Source organism: Lygodium microphyllum, chromosome 17 (genome assembly GCF_053477565.2).
Source record: "Lygodium microphyllum isolate KBCC chromosome 17, Lygodium_microphyllum_v1.1.10, whole genome shotgun sequence".
NCBI lineage: Eukaryota > Viridiplantae > Streptophyta > Polypodiopsida > Schizaeales > Lygodiaceae > Lygodium > Lygodium microphyllum.
In genome coordinates this window covers 114,547,908-114,564,626 of record NC_141151.1, presented here as the reverse complement: position 1 = coordinate 114,564,626, position 16,719 = coordinate 114,547,908, and positions in this window count along the sequence as shown.

The following is a 16,719-nucleotide window of genomic DNA, read 5'->3' as shown; positions in this document are numbered from 1 at the left end:
CTTTATTGGATACTCTTTAGAGTAGAAAGGGTATCGCTGTTACAACCCTATCACATGTAAGTTCAAAGTGAGCAGGGATGTCATCTTTGATGAAATGAGCAGTTGGTATGCATCTAATGGTGATGCATTGGATGATGATGATGATCATGACACTCATGTGCAGGCTGAAAAGCAAGAATCACGAACTCTTAGCGGACCAGAGACATCATCTGGTAGTCCTTGGTCTGGGAGACTAGGGAGTAGCTCTACATCTTCAAGTGCATCTAGTAGCACTACAGGTAAAGACAAAGGAAAGAATAAAGTGTTAGAAGGCATTGATGTAGTTCTTGATGGAGACTCCAGTGGCTCAGAGAGCTTGGATGATGAACTTGGCATTCCTTCAGTGAGGACTCCAGGTGTGCAGAGAGCACACGTTAATGCAAAGACTCCATTGAGTGATCCAGTGGTACGTAGGTCTAGCAGGGTGAGATACCCTGTTAAAAGATTTGGTTTTGAAGGTTATGCAGCTCACCATTATGCTTATACGGTGAAACTAGTTGAGGATGTTGAGCCCACATGTTTTGAGGAGGCTATTGGTCATGCTCATTGGGATGCAGCAATGGATGAGGAGATGGCTGCATTAGAGGCCAATAAGACTTGGGATCTAGTATCATTGCCGAAGGGAAATAAAGCTATTGAATGTAAGTGGGTTTATAAGATTAAGCACAATGCAGATGGTTCTATGAGCAGGTACAAAGCTAGGCTGGTTGCAAAAGGCTATGCCCAGACATATGGCATAGATTATGATGAAACCTTCAGTCCAGTTGCTAGGATGACAACTGTCAGATATGTGATTGCTTTGGCAGCAGCCAAAGGTTGGAGGTCGCAGCAAATGGATGTAAAGAATGCCTTCTTGCATGGTGATTTGCAGGAAGAAGTGTATATGGATCAGCTAGCAGGTTATGAAGATTTAGAGCATCCCACGTATGTGTGCAGGTTGAAGAAGGCACTCTATGGGCTCAAGCAAGCACCTAGAGCATGGTATGACAAGATCGGAGAGTATCTTGTCAATATTGGCTTTTATGTTTCTGATGCCGATCACTCACTTTATGTGAGAAAGGGAGAAGAAGGTTTGGTCATCATAGTCATCTATGTGGATGACTTGATTATTACAGGTGATAGTGATAGTGGGATTGCTGAAGTCAAGGGCTGTTTGAAGATGAAGTTTGAGATGAAGGATTTAGGTGAGCTAAGGTACTTCCTTGGCATTGAGGTGATCAGAAGTGATGATGGTATATGGCTGTCCCAAAGACAGTATGGCTTGGATATGTTGTCCAAGTATGGTATGACTGCATGCAAACCACTTTCAGTCCTGTTGGAGCAGAATGTAAAGTTGAGTGCTGATGTTGGGGATGAGATAGAAGACCCTACTATGTTTAGGAGGATAGTGGGGAGTTTGATCTACATGACCATTACAAGGCCAGACTTGAGCTACGCTGTTGGTCTTGTGAGTCAGTTTATGTAAGTACCTAGAAAGCCACATTTGGATGCAGTCAGATGCATATTGAGATATGTGAAGTCCACATTACATTACGGACTTTTCTATGAGGTAGGTACAGATGTACAGGTGTTTGGATACACAGATGCAGATTGGGCTGGTAGTATGTCTGATAGAAGATCTACCAGCGGATACATGTTCTCTCTTGGTAGTGCAGCAGTTGCATGGAGCAGCAAAAAGCAATCTACAGTTGCTTTGTTGAGTACAGAGGCTGAGTATAGAGGTGCTGCTGTTGCAGCATGTGAGGTAGTATGGCTGCAAAAGCTATTGGCTGATTTGGATGTGCAAGTGGAAGGTCTAGTTGTCATTTACTGTGACAACATGAGCAGTATACAGTTGGCTAGGAACCCTGTGTTCCATGCCAGGACAAAACATATTGAGGTACACTACCACTTTGTGAGAGAGAAGGTACTAGCACGTGAGATTGACTTGGTGTATGTCAGCACACAGGATCAGATAGCTGACATCTTCACAAAGGCATTGGGTACATAGAAGCTTCAAAAGTTTCGAAGCTTACTTGGAGTTGCAGAGATGCAGTTGAGCTTGAGGGGGAGTGTTGAGATGACAAGCTCAACACATGCGGACATTGATGATGGACCGCCTGGTTAGATGGGTCCACATGTCTACACCTAGCACGTTGGTGGTCATTATGCATCTCACATGGCCACTAACTCATTACTTATTATATTCAGGTCGTTACACCTATTTACAGCTGGCATAGTTATAGCCCTAGTCGACTAGTGTAGTCGGTTATACATTGTTTGACTTAGTAGGCCACTTTCCTTTTATGTTGTATCTTATCTATACTTTGTGTACATTGTAAAGTGTGTGGAAGAAGAAGAAGAAATCAGCAAGAAAACGTTTTGGCCTCCATCTCTCTTCTTGTCTCTTGAGTGAGCTTCTCCTTGTGCATTCTGTGTGTGTTCGGCACAGCATCTTGAGCAACCCCCTCCACCACGCAATTCTTGACAACACCTCTACCATGGGGTGATCTCCCCTTGCCTCTAAAGCCACCAAAAAATCCATGCTGGCCCTGTGTATTTGTGCTATGCCAAGCATTTTGTTGATGTTGTCCATAAGTGTTTCAAGTGTCTCCTCAACCTCGAAAAGAGCCACGGCCTCTGCCGCCTCTACCACGCTGGCTAGAGTAAAGAACAGTGTCTCCGATTTGAGACATACTAGAACCTATATTCAACCCAAGCTTAACTTCCTCATGCAGTAGCAAAGCAATCAGCTCATCCCAATCAGGGGATTGAACTCTCACAGAAATAGATGTATCAGATGCTTTATACTCTTTGCCAAGTCCATTCAATGTCACTGCAATCATATTATCCTCAGACATTGAAGATCCAATGGTGGCAAGCTAATCCGCTATGTTCTTGATCTCTATAGTGTAGGCCTAAATGCTTCTACCATTCCTAGACATGTTATTGAATTGTTGCTTTAGCTGAATCTTTCTTTCATGTGTTACATTTCCATCATTCTTCATGAGTATGTCCCATGCATCCTTTGGAGAACTACATCTAGTAATCTATATAACCATAGCATCTGATATACATAAGGAAAACCAATGCAACACCTTGCATGCTCTCTCAGTCCATAGCTTATGAGCCCTTTTCTGATCATTTGTCGGATTCCTTTCAGGCATTTCAAGTTCATCCTCATCACTTGTACATAAGTCCCAATAACCTCTGCCAACCAAAAAATTCTTCATACGGAAATTTCATAAAGCAAAATTTTTGTTGTCTAGATTTTCTCCCACAATTTGAGTGATATTGTCAGTGCCTTGAGAATTTTCCATAGTTGCAGCTTAGATATTCAGTGATGTATACAACCTGTAAGTAACTGACTCCTTTTCCTACAGTTAAAGACCAGTTTCTTGCTATTTAGGATAGTTTTCTGCAATTCATGACAGTTTTCTTGACAACCTGCTTGCTATAAACTATATTCTGACAATGAAAAAACACAGTCAACTAAGCATAAACCAAGCTCAAATTAGTTCAAAACATTCTATGGCAGTGGCAAAACATCCCAGCAACAAACTATGTCCATACAAGTATCAATGTTTGTATTGTATGCAAGTAGCAGTACCAAATATAGCCAGTCCACTACTATAATCAGCAGTATTTAAGAAGAGTATTCAGACCTCAAAACAACCCCAAAACATCTCGTTCAGTTGCCACTCTATGTAGGAGTTGATACATGTCTTGATACATGTCCAACCGGTCAGAATATATTGCATGTATGTCAAGTAAAGATGATAGGTATCCTTCCTGCAGACAATAACAAGTCAATACCCTAGTATAACAAGCAAAAAATCAGTCCAAACTTTGAACTTTCAGCACTCACAATATCCCAAAAGGCATCTACCACTCAAGTGGTATGATCCAAGCATTTGCCACTAGCAAATAAGCATTATAGATACTTCAACACTGTAGGTACATTGTTTCCAAATTCAAGACAGTAACCAATTCACTGTTTCTAGCCTAAAAATAATCTCCAAAACTAAGAATTTAACACTCCAATATCATGCTCAAATGCATGATAATAAGGGCATATACATTGTTAGGATGAAAGCCACTAGTGCCCTGGAATCACCTGCTGTTTATTGCAGTAAATAGCCAATTTGCATAGGTCTGTGCTAAATATCTCAAAATCTGTGAGGAATTTGAAATTTTTTTTCTGCAAAGTTGTAGATCATGTCCAAAATCCATTTCTATAGCAATATATAGCTTCTGCAAAAAAAAAAACGGGCTACATGCATAGTCTCCTTTGATGACGTTTTCTTCAAATATGATGTCTTGATGTCAAATGGCCACTACCAAGCCTTCAGGCTTCAGGCATTCAGGCTCTGTTACCATGTTGGAAGAGAGGGAGAGAGACAGAGTGGAGCAGAAGATGAGCCATAGCTCATTGTTGTTCTTCTTCCATCATTCTTCCATCATACTAACTGAAAAAGACTTACACATATGGGTATGATTAACCAAGACTAATTGTGGTTAAGTCACTGACTACACCGACTTATTGAATGTCACACACATGTACATATGTATGTAGCCAATGTCAATCACACACATAAAGATAGACTAACTAAAGAGTAGTGGGAGCTTGATATTCTAACAAAGATATACAGAGGCTGCAGGAATCCCATATGCATAGATGGAAAGACTGCCATCTCTATATAACATTGTACTTGGATGTCATTTTCATATATGATGAATGCAATATCATGATGCTTTCCCATTTCAGTTAGTGTCTTGGTCATTGTTAGTCTTATACACAAGATTGTGTTTATGAGTCCAAGTCTCAATCTTGGAACCTAATTCACTTGTGTGACAGGTCAAGTCTTAAGTCTATATCATCATGAGCTTAATCTTCATCTTCCATCCACTATAGCCATGCTCTAGATCCTGCATCTTTTCACATGGTATCAGAGCTCATTTGAGCATGGCCCACCTCTCCTTTCACTCCTTTTAGCTCCTCTTCATCTCTAGATAGCTCAGGATTGGTGTATGACTTCATTTCCAACTTCATCTACACTTCTTATCCCTTGTCTGCCATAGCCAAACATGACATGTTGTGATTGAAGCTTTCATATCTCCCAAATCAGAGCATGTCTCCTCAAGGTTTCTTCATGGATTTGTTCCTTGACTCGAGAGAAAACTTTCCATTACCTTAGAGCTCAACATTTCTTACCAAATAGATCAACATTGTCATTTTTTCCAACCTCTGTTCTGTGTGCCTACCATGGCCAGGATGACCCAGCCAACTTTGATCACCTAAATCTCCATCTACAAGTCATAACTCAACAAGATTTCTTCTAGCCATTCTTTCCTAGGCCAGGGTGCAACTCTCCATCAAGTTAGAGCTCGTAGTTGCTCAGAGCCTCAACATTCTTGAAATTGTGTCACGCTATTAGAAACAGGCTCAGTCGTGTTCGGGCCGATTTCTCTCCTAGCACCCGCAGCAATTTGACCAAGGATCATATGGTTTTGGAAGCCCATGTCACAATATTTCTTCCCATAAAAAGAATATTTGAAAATGATCAACTATTTAACTCACACAGAACAAAAAACACCAGGGATGCCCAGAAACCCCAACTGCAAACTCCATAGCTAGTGGAACTCAAGCTTTAATTTTCTTCATTTTCTCTCTCCTACCACTCAAATCATATCCATACCACTTTTATCTGAGAAAAAAATTGCTCATCAAGTCATCAAGGAAGGGAAATTTGGGAAGACCTTAGTGGATTTGAAGATGTCAAGCATCATCAATCTCACTCTTCCCACTCTTTCCACTCCATTGGAGATTTTGCCTCTCTCTCTCTAAACTGAGTATCCAACAAATATTCAACCGATTTACCAGCAAAGCACCCATTCAAATCAGCGAGAGAAGAAAGAAATCAAGTTGCTTAAGGCAAGAAAGAGCCAACTCAACAAGAGGATCATCATCAATACCAAGCTTATCAAGATAGTATCTCTTGATACTAAGTTACTGCTTCATGGCACTTGTGCTCTTGAGCACATTCAAGATCCTAGGGAGGATTCTTCTCTTTCCCAAGGTGGGAGGGGGTAGGGTGAAGTAAGATGAAATCAACGGTGAAATCAAACATGTAAGGGGAATGAAACATGCATGGAAAAAATTAAAGTCTCAATCAACATCCAAAATAGATGAAAATTAGCCTGTGATTGAGAAAAAGTGCCATAAAATTTTGGAAATAAATAGAACTGCTCAAAGGAAAGTTCTCTTTTTTTATTTAAGCATGTTCTTCTTTCCATAAAAGCATGATTATCTTCTAGCAAGAAAGTGTCTTAAGAACGCTAATGTTGAACCATGGTTTCATGACAAGAGCTAAAAATGGCAGCACAACAAGATCATGCCCACCATCTTCCATTTGCAGACAAGGGAGAGTATGGTCTTTTTCTCAAAAATCGGGCCTATAATCACGTCAAGTTCTGAAGTATCTGCAATATTGAAGAGGTGGTGGCTACAAAAAGGGTCGTGGAGCAATGAGATCTAGCCAAGTACCTCGAGAAATTTGGACAAGAGCCAAACCACACCAAATGTGTGGAATTTTTAAGGACCCACAACCTTAACAGGTAATGTGGGATGGTGACTATGGGGAGGGGAGAAGGAGCTAGGCATGTGCAGATTCAGCTCAGTAAGGCCTTGATGGAGGAGGCACTACGTCTAGAATCCAAGGTGGAAATGAGACAGAAGTGGGATGTTTATGCCATGCTGAACATGAAGAATAAACAAGTCTTGACAAATGATGGCATAAGCATTTAAGACATCCCCGCTGACCTAGAAATCAGAATGGAGGCAAAAGTCATCCATTCCCTCTTCTCCAGCCAAAGATACAACTCCCTCATGCATAGAATCAGTGTGCCCAGGCTCGAGAGCTTGGCAGCTCAATCATTGGATGAAATAGACTGTTCGGCCATGTGTGGAAAACCATCGATCAATCCACTAAGGCACTAGCCATGGGAAGCAAGCCAGTTGATGGAGAAACCTCGGTATTGAAGGGAGTTGAGAGAAAGAAACCATTGTCTAAAGCCTCATTCATCATGTATGGGGGAGTTTTGACTACTCTCATCTACGAAGCAGTAAAGGAGGTGCAAGATGGAGAGGAAGGAGATGATGAAACACTTATAAGGCCACCTCCCTACCATGAATGAGAGTATTCAAGAAAGAGAATAGTTAGTGAGGAGAAGGGAGAACCAAAAGCCCAATCCAGCAAAAGAAAACAAAAAAAGCCAAAGAAAAAGACGACACAGGATAAGCAAAAAGAGGAAAGGAAGAAGAAGGAGAAGGCAAACAAGAAAAGAGGAAGCAGATGGTGGAGGAAGCACGAATGAGACTAAGTGCTAAACCGAATGTAGGGCCATCCACACCTATCCCACCAAGCCAGGATAGCTTCTCAGCAAGCTTCCACACTAACCTGATAATCTGGGTACAACAAGAAACTGCTAGAAACCCCTTTGATCTTAGTTTCTGATTCCCTGCCAACTTGCACAGGGTTTTGCCAATCAAGGTGGTGGAAGAAGTAATTAATATCAGAGATAGGATCAGGGAGGAATGGCTGGTTGAAAGAGAGCAGAACCCCACCCTATGGGGCACAGAAGATGTTGAGTTTTGGTAGAATAATTTTTTTGAAGTGCCTAGATTTGTGTCTGGCTATGAGTGCAAACCCACATGGAGAAGGTGCATCTGTGATGTGAATATAGACACTTCGCTGGCTTTTTGTAACAGCTTGCCCTTTGAGAAAAACAACCTAATGTTCATGCCATATGGTCAAAGAGCAGGAGTGGATTTTGGCCCCAATGTCCACGGTCGATACCACTTTCCTATAATCTACAATGTGAATTGTACTAAACCTGAAGAGGCTCTTGTCTTCACATCCAAAGATTTGTATGACTCTATAGTCCACTTTGTAAATGAATTCTCCTCTTGCCTCGACCTTTCTTTCATCACTACATGTAATTACCTTAGACTACTTAGAACACTACTTAGGCAATATCCCACTCCACAAGAACGAAGACTTCCAACCCTCTATTTCAATCCCAATGCCATAGACAGCTGCGCCATGACTCGATTGATCATGTGAGTTACTCTTTTCCCTTCATTTTCTTTCCCCCTCTCAAAGATATGAATGATAGCCACTTTACATGCTACAATCATCCATTTCTTTCTACAACCACTCTTAACTCCGCCTAAACCTTAAAGGGTACTTGCAGAGTGGACGATTCTTGAATAAATCTCTTAGGCCCCCATCTCCATCCCACTCAAATGACAAAGAATAGCTCTTGTCATGACTATGTAATTCAAAAAAAAAAGGAAAAAAATAACAAGCAAAAAGAGAAGCATCTCATGAGCAAAGCAATTAGACCACCTCACTTCACATAGGCCACAAGCATTGCATCTAGGGGTTCTCGACTTAGGTGCGTCCAGTGGCTTCAGCCAGCTAGCTCCATCCATAGCTCTTTTGATTTTCCACTACACACATTTAGGGCATATAAAGGGTAAGGCATACCTAGGGAGATCACACTCGCCTATAGTTAGACATATCTTCCTAAGTAGCACCCACCGAACCTCCCTTATGCACGAATTGGGTCCTCAAGTGTGGGACACCACTCAGGCTTTCCTGTGGTAAGGCCTAGCTCCCAGTTCCACTCGCACGAACACAATGCACCACACAATAAGGTAGACACACCCCCTAGGTAGCTCACTTATTCTCTTTCAGGTAATGATGGATGCAGCAAACCACCAACATTGAAGGCCCAACCATCCATGCAACATATCCTCAACCTCCAATGAGACAATCATTTGCCAAGCTTCTCACCCAGTACCCATCCACACAAGGCCCATCATCACCTGCGGCAACCACCCTTTCAAGCACCAAGCCCTCATCAACAAAGCCTCGCAAGTGCCATGGGGCTGGCACTCAACTAGGAGGGGGTAATGTTAACCCCATTTCAAGATGGAAGAAAAATAAGTCAAGAATGTAGATGCAACCAAAGAAATAGGATGGAAAAGAGCTAAAAGCATAAGGGCAGCCTCAAAAATCAAGTCAAAGGAAAAAACACATTTTCAAATACAATGTGCCCCTAAAATTGTTGTAAGGTTCATGATCTCTCTTTTCAAATACAATGTGCCCCTAAAATTGTTGTAAGATCTCTCTTTCACTAAGATTCATGACGTGTTTCATGTCAACCAACTCAAATCCTTTTATGGTACTTAGGTGGAAATACCTCCTATGTGGATGAAGAAAGTCTTATTTAGTATGTCCCTAAGGAGATCATAAGCCAGGGTGAAAAGAAACTTTGCTTTCATTCTATCATTGAGTATTTGATAAAATGGAGAGGTTTTTTACTCTAGAAATCTTCTTGGAGGCCAGATTCTATATTGGATGACTTTTCTTACTTACAAAATGCATTAGTGGTTGAAGCATAGTGAGTAGTAAAGCCAGCTAATAGTGTAAACAGGGCCTGGATAAGATTCTATTTTAGAATAGATTTTTATTTTTCCTAGTTTTCAAGACCATGCTACCTATATAGGGTCCAATTACTCTTTGATAAATATGTTTTGACATGTGGCAGGCCTCATTTGGATACTTCTATCAAAGGTTATGGCAGTTTTTATTTAGCAAGGCCTCTTCTTCCAACAAGCTCTCTAATTATTATGAAGACCATTTCTTCAAGATCTTAAGGCTCAAATATCTTTTTGAAGACATTTGGATTACGTATAGGTAGAGAATTTCCTTTATGTTTTCATTTCACTCAATAAATCTCATTTTATTCATTCATTTCCCATCATTTGTTTAGTTGAAATCAAAGTAATACTCTGTTTTCTCCATCCTTTCAATCATTATAATTTTTTTTTTCTAGGCAAAAACCTTTAGGAAGGGATTGATTGTAAGAACTTGGAAAGATTTAAAATCCTTGAGCTTGATTTTCTAATCCACAACACATCTACTATTCTAGAAAAACCACAAATTAAACTAAAACTCTTGCAAAACACAAAACACTAGTGTGTGATACAAAACATACTGGAACTCAAGGTAAATACTTCTTCAAGTATCAAATACATTAATAAGTTGTTCCAAAGGGTTTAGAAAATCTTACCAAAAGAATGTCTATGTAATTAGATTTTTTTGTTTACCACCTTAGACATTAATTTCACCCACCATTGTAGGTGTGTCAACTCTCCTTCTTCCATCAATTTGCCTCTTTATCCTTACAAGTCCACCTGGCACCGATGTAGTTGGAGGTCAACCTGATGATATTCATACTACTCCAATTTGGAGAAAGAGAGCCACCCCTTAATCAATCAACCATCTATTTATAGTTTTCCATAAAAATGTGTCCTACTTTCAAACAATCTTGTTAAGCTTTTTCACTTTCCACGCTATTCATCAACATCAGCCCTACTCATCTATGTGATCATGGTGATATGCTTTGAAACCTTACCATGCATCTTCCAATATTGTATGTAGTGCTCCACCAAATGATGCTTAAGCTCCTCTAAACTCTTCTTTTTTTTCAAAAATCCATTAAATTCTCCATTTAATAGAGGCTTCACTCCACAAAAGAATCATGTATTGAATGCCCTTTTGAAGCCTCTTTCAAAACCTCCCCTCTTGCTCAAATTTTAAAGCAATTATACCACCTGTAGCTTTTTGAAGTTACTCAAATACACACACTACTCACTTCCATATATGATGTCTCAAATTTCTCCATGATTAAAATATGTGGAGTCAGGGTATGCTTGCAAGTTACATGAGAGATGTAGCATGATTACCTCCAGCTAGCTCCTTTGACTTCATGTTGGGGATAAAGGTTCCTCTACCTAGCCTCTTGTGTATTACTACACTGACAGTACCCGAGCTTGCACACTGTAGGCGGTGGGTGCACATCACCATCACTTTATTCTTTATTCTTTTAGTGAAAAATGAATAAAGGAAAGGCCGGTCACAGATTGTGAGAGTTTGAGTTACCACATTGTGAGTCTCTCTCTCTCTTGCTCTTGGTCTCCCACCATAGCTCTCAGTGCAAGCTTCAATCCTTCTTCTGACCTTTCAACTAGTATCAGAGCATGGTTGCTTGAGCATTCGAGCTTTGTACGTGACTCCTTTAGCATTCATTCGAATATCTACACCATTGGTGCATTCTCTCGGTAGCTATATTTGACTCCTTCGAGCCCAATCACTCCTCGGCTTCTTGAGCTGGGCACTCTTAGGGCATTCCTTCAGAGGTATTGAAGCATTCTTTTGAATGTTTATTTCAGTTTGTAGGAAGGGGCAGCCAACCATTGGAGCTCCCCCATTTCAGATCTTGTCGGTTGCTTGATTAGGCTTGACAAGGCTTTGTGTAGGCCTTCTTTAGGCCCTACTTGAGCACCTTTTCCACCCCATTAATGCCATGTGGACCAATAGCATACCCAGCAACATCAGTCATATTTGTGCTAGCTTGAAGACCTGAAAATTTTTCGTTTTTTACTTCAGCCCTCCCTTGGCACTCATTGGCAACTTGAAAACACTTCATTTGGCACTTGGGGACACCCCCTTGATGCTTGGCATTGGTGATTATCATTGGCATTGAGACTAATTTACCTCAGTCTAGGACTATTTTCTACAGTCCACAAGCAACCACAATTAGTGTTACATCAACACTTTGTGTTTATGCTTGGATAGCATTGACATTTGATACCCAGTTGTTGGTCCCGAATGGTCTCCTAATGTTAGGGGAATGTATGCCTATAGTGGCCTGAAATACTCAGTTTTACATAGTAAATCACTATTGTACACTCCAAGACTGAAGCTTATTTAGTCACTTTATACTTTTCCTATTAGTCACGGGTGCTTCTCGGGTGTTTCATATGACTGTTGGGAACTAAAGGTTGGCAAATGCTTTGGATGGTTTCGAAATGTATTTTGAGCCTTGTTTGAGCTCTGTATTAGTTGACATTTACTAGATATTGGTCTACACTAGCATGCTTTGTGACAAAGGTTATACCTATGGTCTATGTATGACCCATTGGTACATGCTTGATGCTTATGTTACCTACACATACTAGTTATATTGTTTGGACTTGAATGCTACTGGAGCTTCATTTGGGCTTGACTTTGGATATTCTAGATATTATTTTGGTCTTGCTTTGGCTCCTTAGAGATTGATTAGGATTGTCTTCATGGCTATCATTGGATACTTGACCACTCATATGCTCTGGATGTCTTACTGATGTATGATCTTGGATACTCCATCACTGGCACTCTTACATGCTTTGTTTGAACTTATTTGCTTGATACTTATGGCTTTTGTGCCAATGGAAGCATCTTTGTACACTTATCAGACATTGAGCAGTGTGGGTTATGCATATTGAGCTTTTGGATCTTTGAGATTAGGATTTCCTCGTGGATGATGTATGGTTGATCTGCCTTGGTCCATGTAGATGTACTTGGGCTGATTCGGCTTTGTATTCACTGAGGAGACACCGACTTGTGTTAGGTCTTGGCAGTGTTATGTACATTTTGCCTTGTTGATTGGGGGTGTAACGACTTTACTAACAAACTTTGTCTGACATGTTTGGGTGTTGGGTCATGTCACTTTGGCTGTTACATGCTTGTTTATGCCCGCTTGATGCTGATTTTGCGTTGATAATCAGTGATTGACTTTGAATATTGGGGTTGCCTACTGTTGGATCTCATTGTACAATGTTGTCAAAAATTACAGCAAGCATATCATGTATTTTTCATGCTGAATCATCCTAGTTTGATGTATTTTTTTTGATACTTGGTGGGCAACATCATTAAATACTTGTTTCTTGCCATCTTGCCTTGGTTTTGGTCATTTTTTGGTCACTTTCTGTAGTTTATAACTAGCAGTTTTGAACTTTTTGCACTGTTTCGGCTTGCAGTATGGCATTTTCTTCCACTGATAGTGCTATCTTCAACATCATTAAGCTTGATGGTACAAATTATGCCTATTGGAAGAGCCAAGTTTGGCAGAGTATTGGTGCAGAAATTGCAGATAAAGCCACTAAGGTTGAGTGGAGAACAACCTACAACTATGACTAATGATGAATGGATGGAGCTTGATGAGTTATATAAGTCCACCCTCATCTTGTCGCTCGCTGAACAAGTGAATTACAATGTAGTTGAAGAAGCACAGAGTGCTTAGTAGCTTTGGGATAAGATCAAGAACCTCTATGACAAGCAAAGTCCTGCAAGTCAAATGTGGCTGAAACAACTTATGAATCTCTGCATAAAACATGACCATGTCATCTCATCTAAGCCAGTTTCATGCTAATCTTAAGAACTTGGTTTTGCACGGCATTGATTTCAAAGAGGATGTCACTCTATTGTTCTTGCTTGGAACTCTTAATAAGTCTTGGGATGTATTCCGCACTACCTTATATGCTTTTGCCACTACTTTGAAGCTATCTGATGTTGAGAGCTCTCTTCTACAAGAAGAGATAAACTGTAAGGATTTGGATGCCTCTCTGTGTCTCATGCTTTGACAAATAGAGGCAAACATGATGGAAATGCAAAGGATAACTGTGGTAATGGCCATGGATGGGATTCGCAAAAATCTCGGTCCAAGTTTCATGGCAAGTCGTACAGTAAGTCTTGTGGGAGAACTACAAATTCAACTTGTCATCATTGTCGGAAGAAAGGCCACATTGTCATGAATTGCGCAATGAAAGGCGCAAAGACAAGGGGAAAGAGAAAGTGCAGGAAAAGTTTTCTAATCGCAACATAGTACTTGCTAAGTCAAGTGTTAAAATTAAAGAGATCAATGTTATGCAGTCCAAGGATAGTGATGGGGATTATATCCTTGCAGCAACTTCATCTAGTACTTCACAGATTATAAAGATACACTCTATGTATGCACAACATTGATTCTTGGACTCATGTGCATCTTTTCATGTGACATCTTGCTGAGAGTGGTTCCATTCATAACATTCTGTTTTAGATTTTGTGTGCTTAGGTGATGATAGGTCTCTTGAGATTGTCGGCATTGGAGATGTTAGGCTACACTTTCCTTGTGGCAACAATTTTGTTATGCACGATGTATATCATGTGCCTGCATTGACATGTAGTCTCATGTCCGTTGGACAGCTTGATGATGCAGGATATCATGTATCTTTTGGAGACTCTACATGGAAGATTACTTATGGCAGGCTTGTGCTTGCGAGAGAGGTGCCAAGGCTAGCAGCCTCTACGCTTAGCTGTTTCTAGATCTACAATTGATCATTCTTTGTCTGTGGAGTCTTTACCTCATGTATCTCTTTGGCATGCCCGTTTGGGACACGTGTCCATTAAGGGAATGAAAATGCTTTCTAGTTTGCAATACTTACTGCCCCTTGACTATTCTCATTTTGATTCTTGTGATCATTGTCTTTATGGTAGGCAGACTAGGTCTATGCATAAGAAGTCTGGTATGGCATGTATGAGTGAGCCCTTGGATTTGGTTCATTTTGATGTCTATTGTCCCAGTCTATGGGTGATGCGAAGTATTTTGTTACTTTCATAGATGATTTTTCATGTAAAGTATAGGCTTATCCTAGAAGCAAAAGTTCACTGATCTAGGGAATTTTTCTAGAGATTGACTGCTTTGGCAGAAAACCAGTCTGGGCATAGGCTAAAATGCCTAAGGAAAGATAATGGGGGTGAGTATGTCTCACATGATTTTGACCAGTTATGTGATGAGAGGGGTATTAAGTGTCAATTGACTGCCCCCTACACCCCTCCCCAAAATGGTAGGGCTGAGCAAATGAATAGGATCATCTAAGAGAGGGTTTGTAGTATGTTTAGCTATGCAATCCTACCCAGCTTTTTTGGTTGAGTCAGTTACGACTGTTGTGCATATCATTAATAGATCGCCCCATAGTGCCATTCATTTCCAAGTTGTAGAGGAGGTATGGATAGGAAAGCCTCCCTCTTATGTGCATTTACATGTCTTTGGATATGAGGCATTTTGCTATGTGCCCAAGGATAGGCGTAACAAGTTGGATTCTAAGGGTGTTAAATGTATATTCTTTGGCTATGGAGATGCATGAGAGATGGGTTACCATCTATGGGATCCACAGGCGCAAAAAGTCATCCGCAGCCATGATGTAGTCTTCCATGAAGACAAGATGCATAGGCTATGTAGGGTTATATTTCATGAGGGCCCATGAGCTCCCACATAGCCAGCTGTTGGACAGCCTACAGTAGTAGCAGCAGTTACTCATGGCCAGGGTGTTGGACAAAATGTTGGGCATTCAACAACAGAGCTTGTAGTGCGGTGTTCTACTAAAGATAGATGCCCCCAACAGATTTCAGCCCTCAATGCTGTTGAGAATCTGCCAATCACACCCTATGTATGCCCCTTTGTATGGAACAACTAGGCTAGGAAGGTGCAGTTCATTCTAGGAAGAGAGACAGATCCCATAGGCATAGTGATGTAGTGTGCTACCAAGCAATCCTATATAATGATGTACTTGACTATCACTTTCATATGATGATAATGCAATAGTACTTGTCTCTTTCTGTCAAGTCCCTGTGCCATTGTCAGTCCTACACAAGATTGTGTTTATGAGTTCAAGTCTCAATCTTGAAACCTAATTCACTTGTGTAATAGTTGTCTTCTTTGTCAATGTCAACATGAGTAGTATCTTCATCTTCCATCCTCCATAGCTTCCGCCTCTGCCATGCTCTAGATCCCGCATCTTTAACATGGTATGACAGCTCAGCTGAGCATGGATTAGCTCTTTTCTGCTCTCTCTTAGTTCCTCTTCAACTCTGGTCACCACAGTTCCAGCCCATGACTTCATCTCTCAACTCTACCTTCACTTGAGCTTTCATGGCAGCCATAGCCAGCATCACCCTGTGAGCTTGAAGCTCTTATATCTCACTCTACAGGTCAAACCTCCTGGAGCTTCCTTCTGGGAACTGATTTGAGAGCTTCTTCTTGACACATCAATCACTGACTTTGGTCAATCATAGCTTCAACATTGACAATTTTCTCAATCTCTGCCCTGTGTCTGCCATAGCCAAACTGGACCTACAGTACTTGGAGCCTCCATATCTTCCTCTACAGTCCTTATCTCCTCACACTTTCTTCTAAGAATATCCTCTACATTTCTAGGCGCAACTTCCCAGCATGAAAAACGTCAACATTATGTGCCGTACGGCTTGCCATTGCTGATCTCCCCAAACTAGCAAAGTTTTTCGTAGATGCCTAAACGACCTACTGTAGCTCAGCATAGGGGCAGCCATTGAAGGGGCTTTTATGGGGCTTTAGTAGGCCATATAGTGGGCCAACTCCAACTAAGAGGGCTCTTAAAAATTTTACTCCTACGTGCTGCTACAGTGAAAAGAATAGTCGGATCTAGGAAGCCTAAACTCTGGAAGCCATATCTTTGAGCTTCAAGCTCAAAAATTCATCAGTTTCTCTCTCCTCAGGACTCAAACAAAGCTCTTGCCACTCAAATCTGACTAAAAACTGAAGATTCTAACAAGGATTACTCATCAAATCACATCAAGGAGGGGAGATTTGTGCTTGGAAGATTTGAAAGAGTTGAAGAAATCAAGCAGCTCAAGCAACAACCACATCAAGCTCCTCTTCCAACTCATACTTCTCACTCTTCCCACTCAACTGAAGGTTTTGCTACTCTGATCTACTCCAAAACTCAGTCTT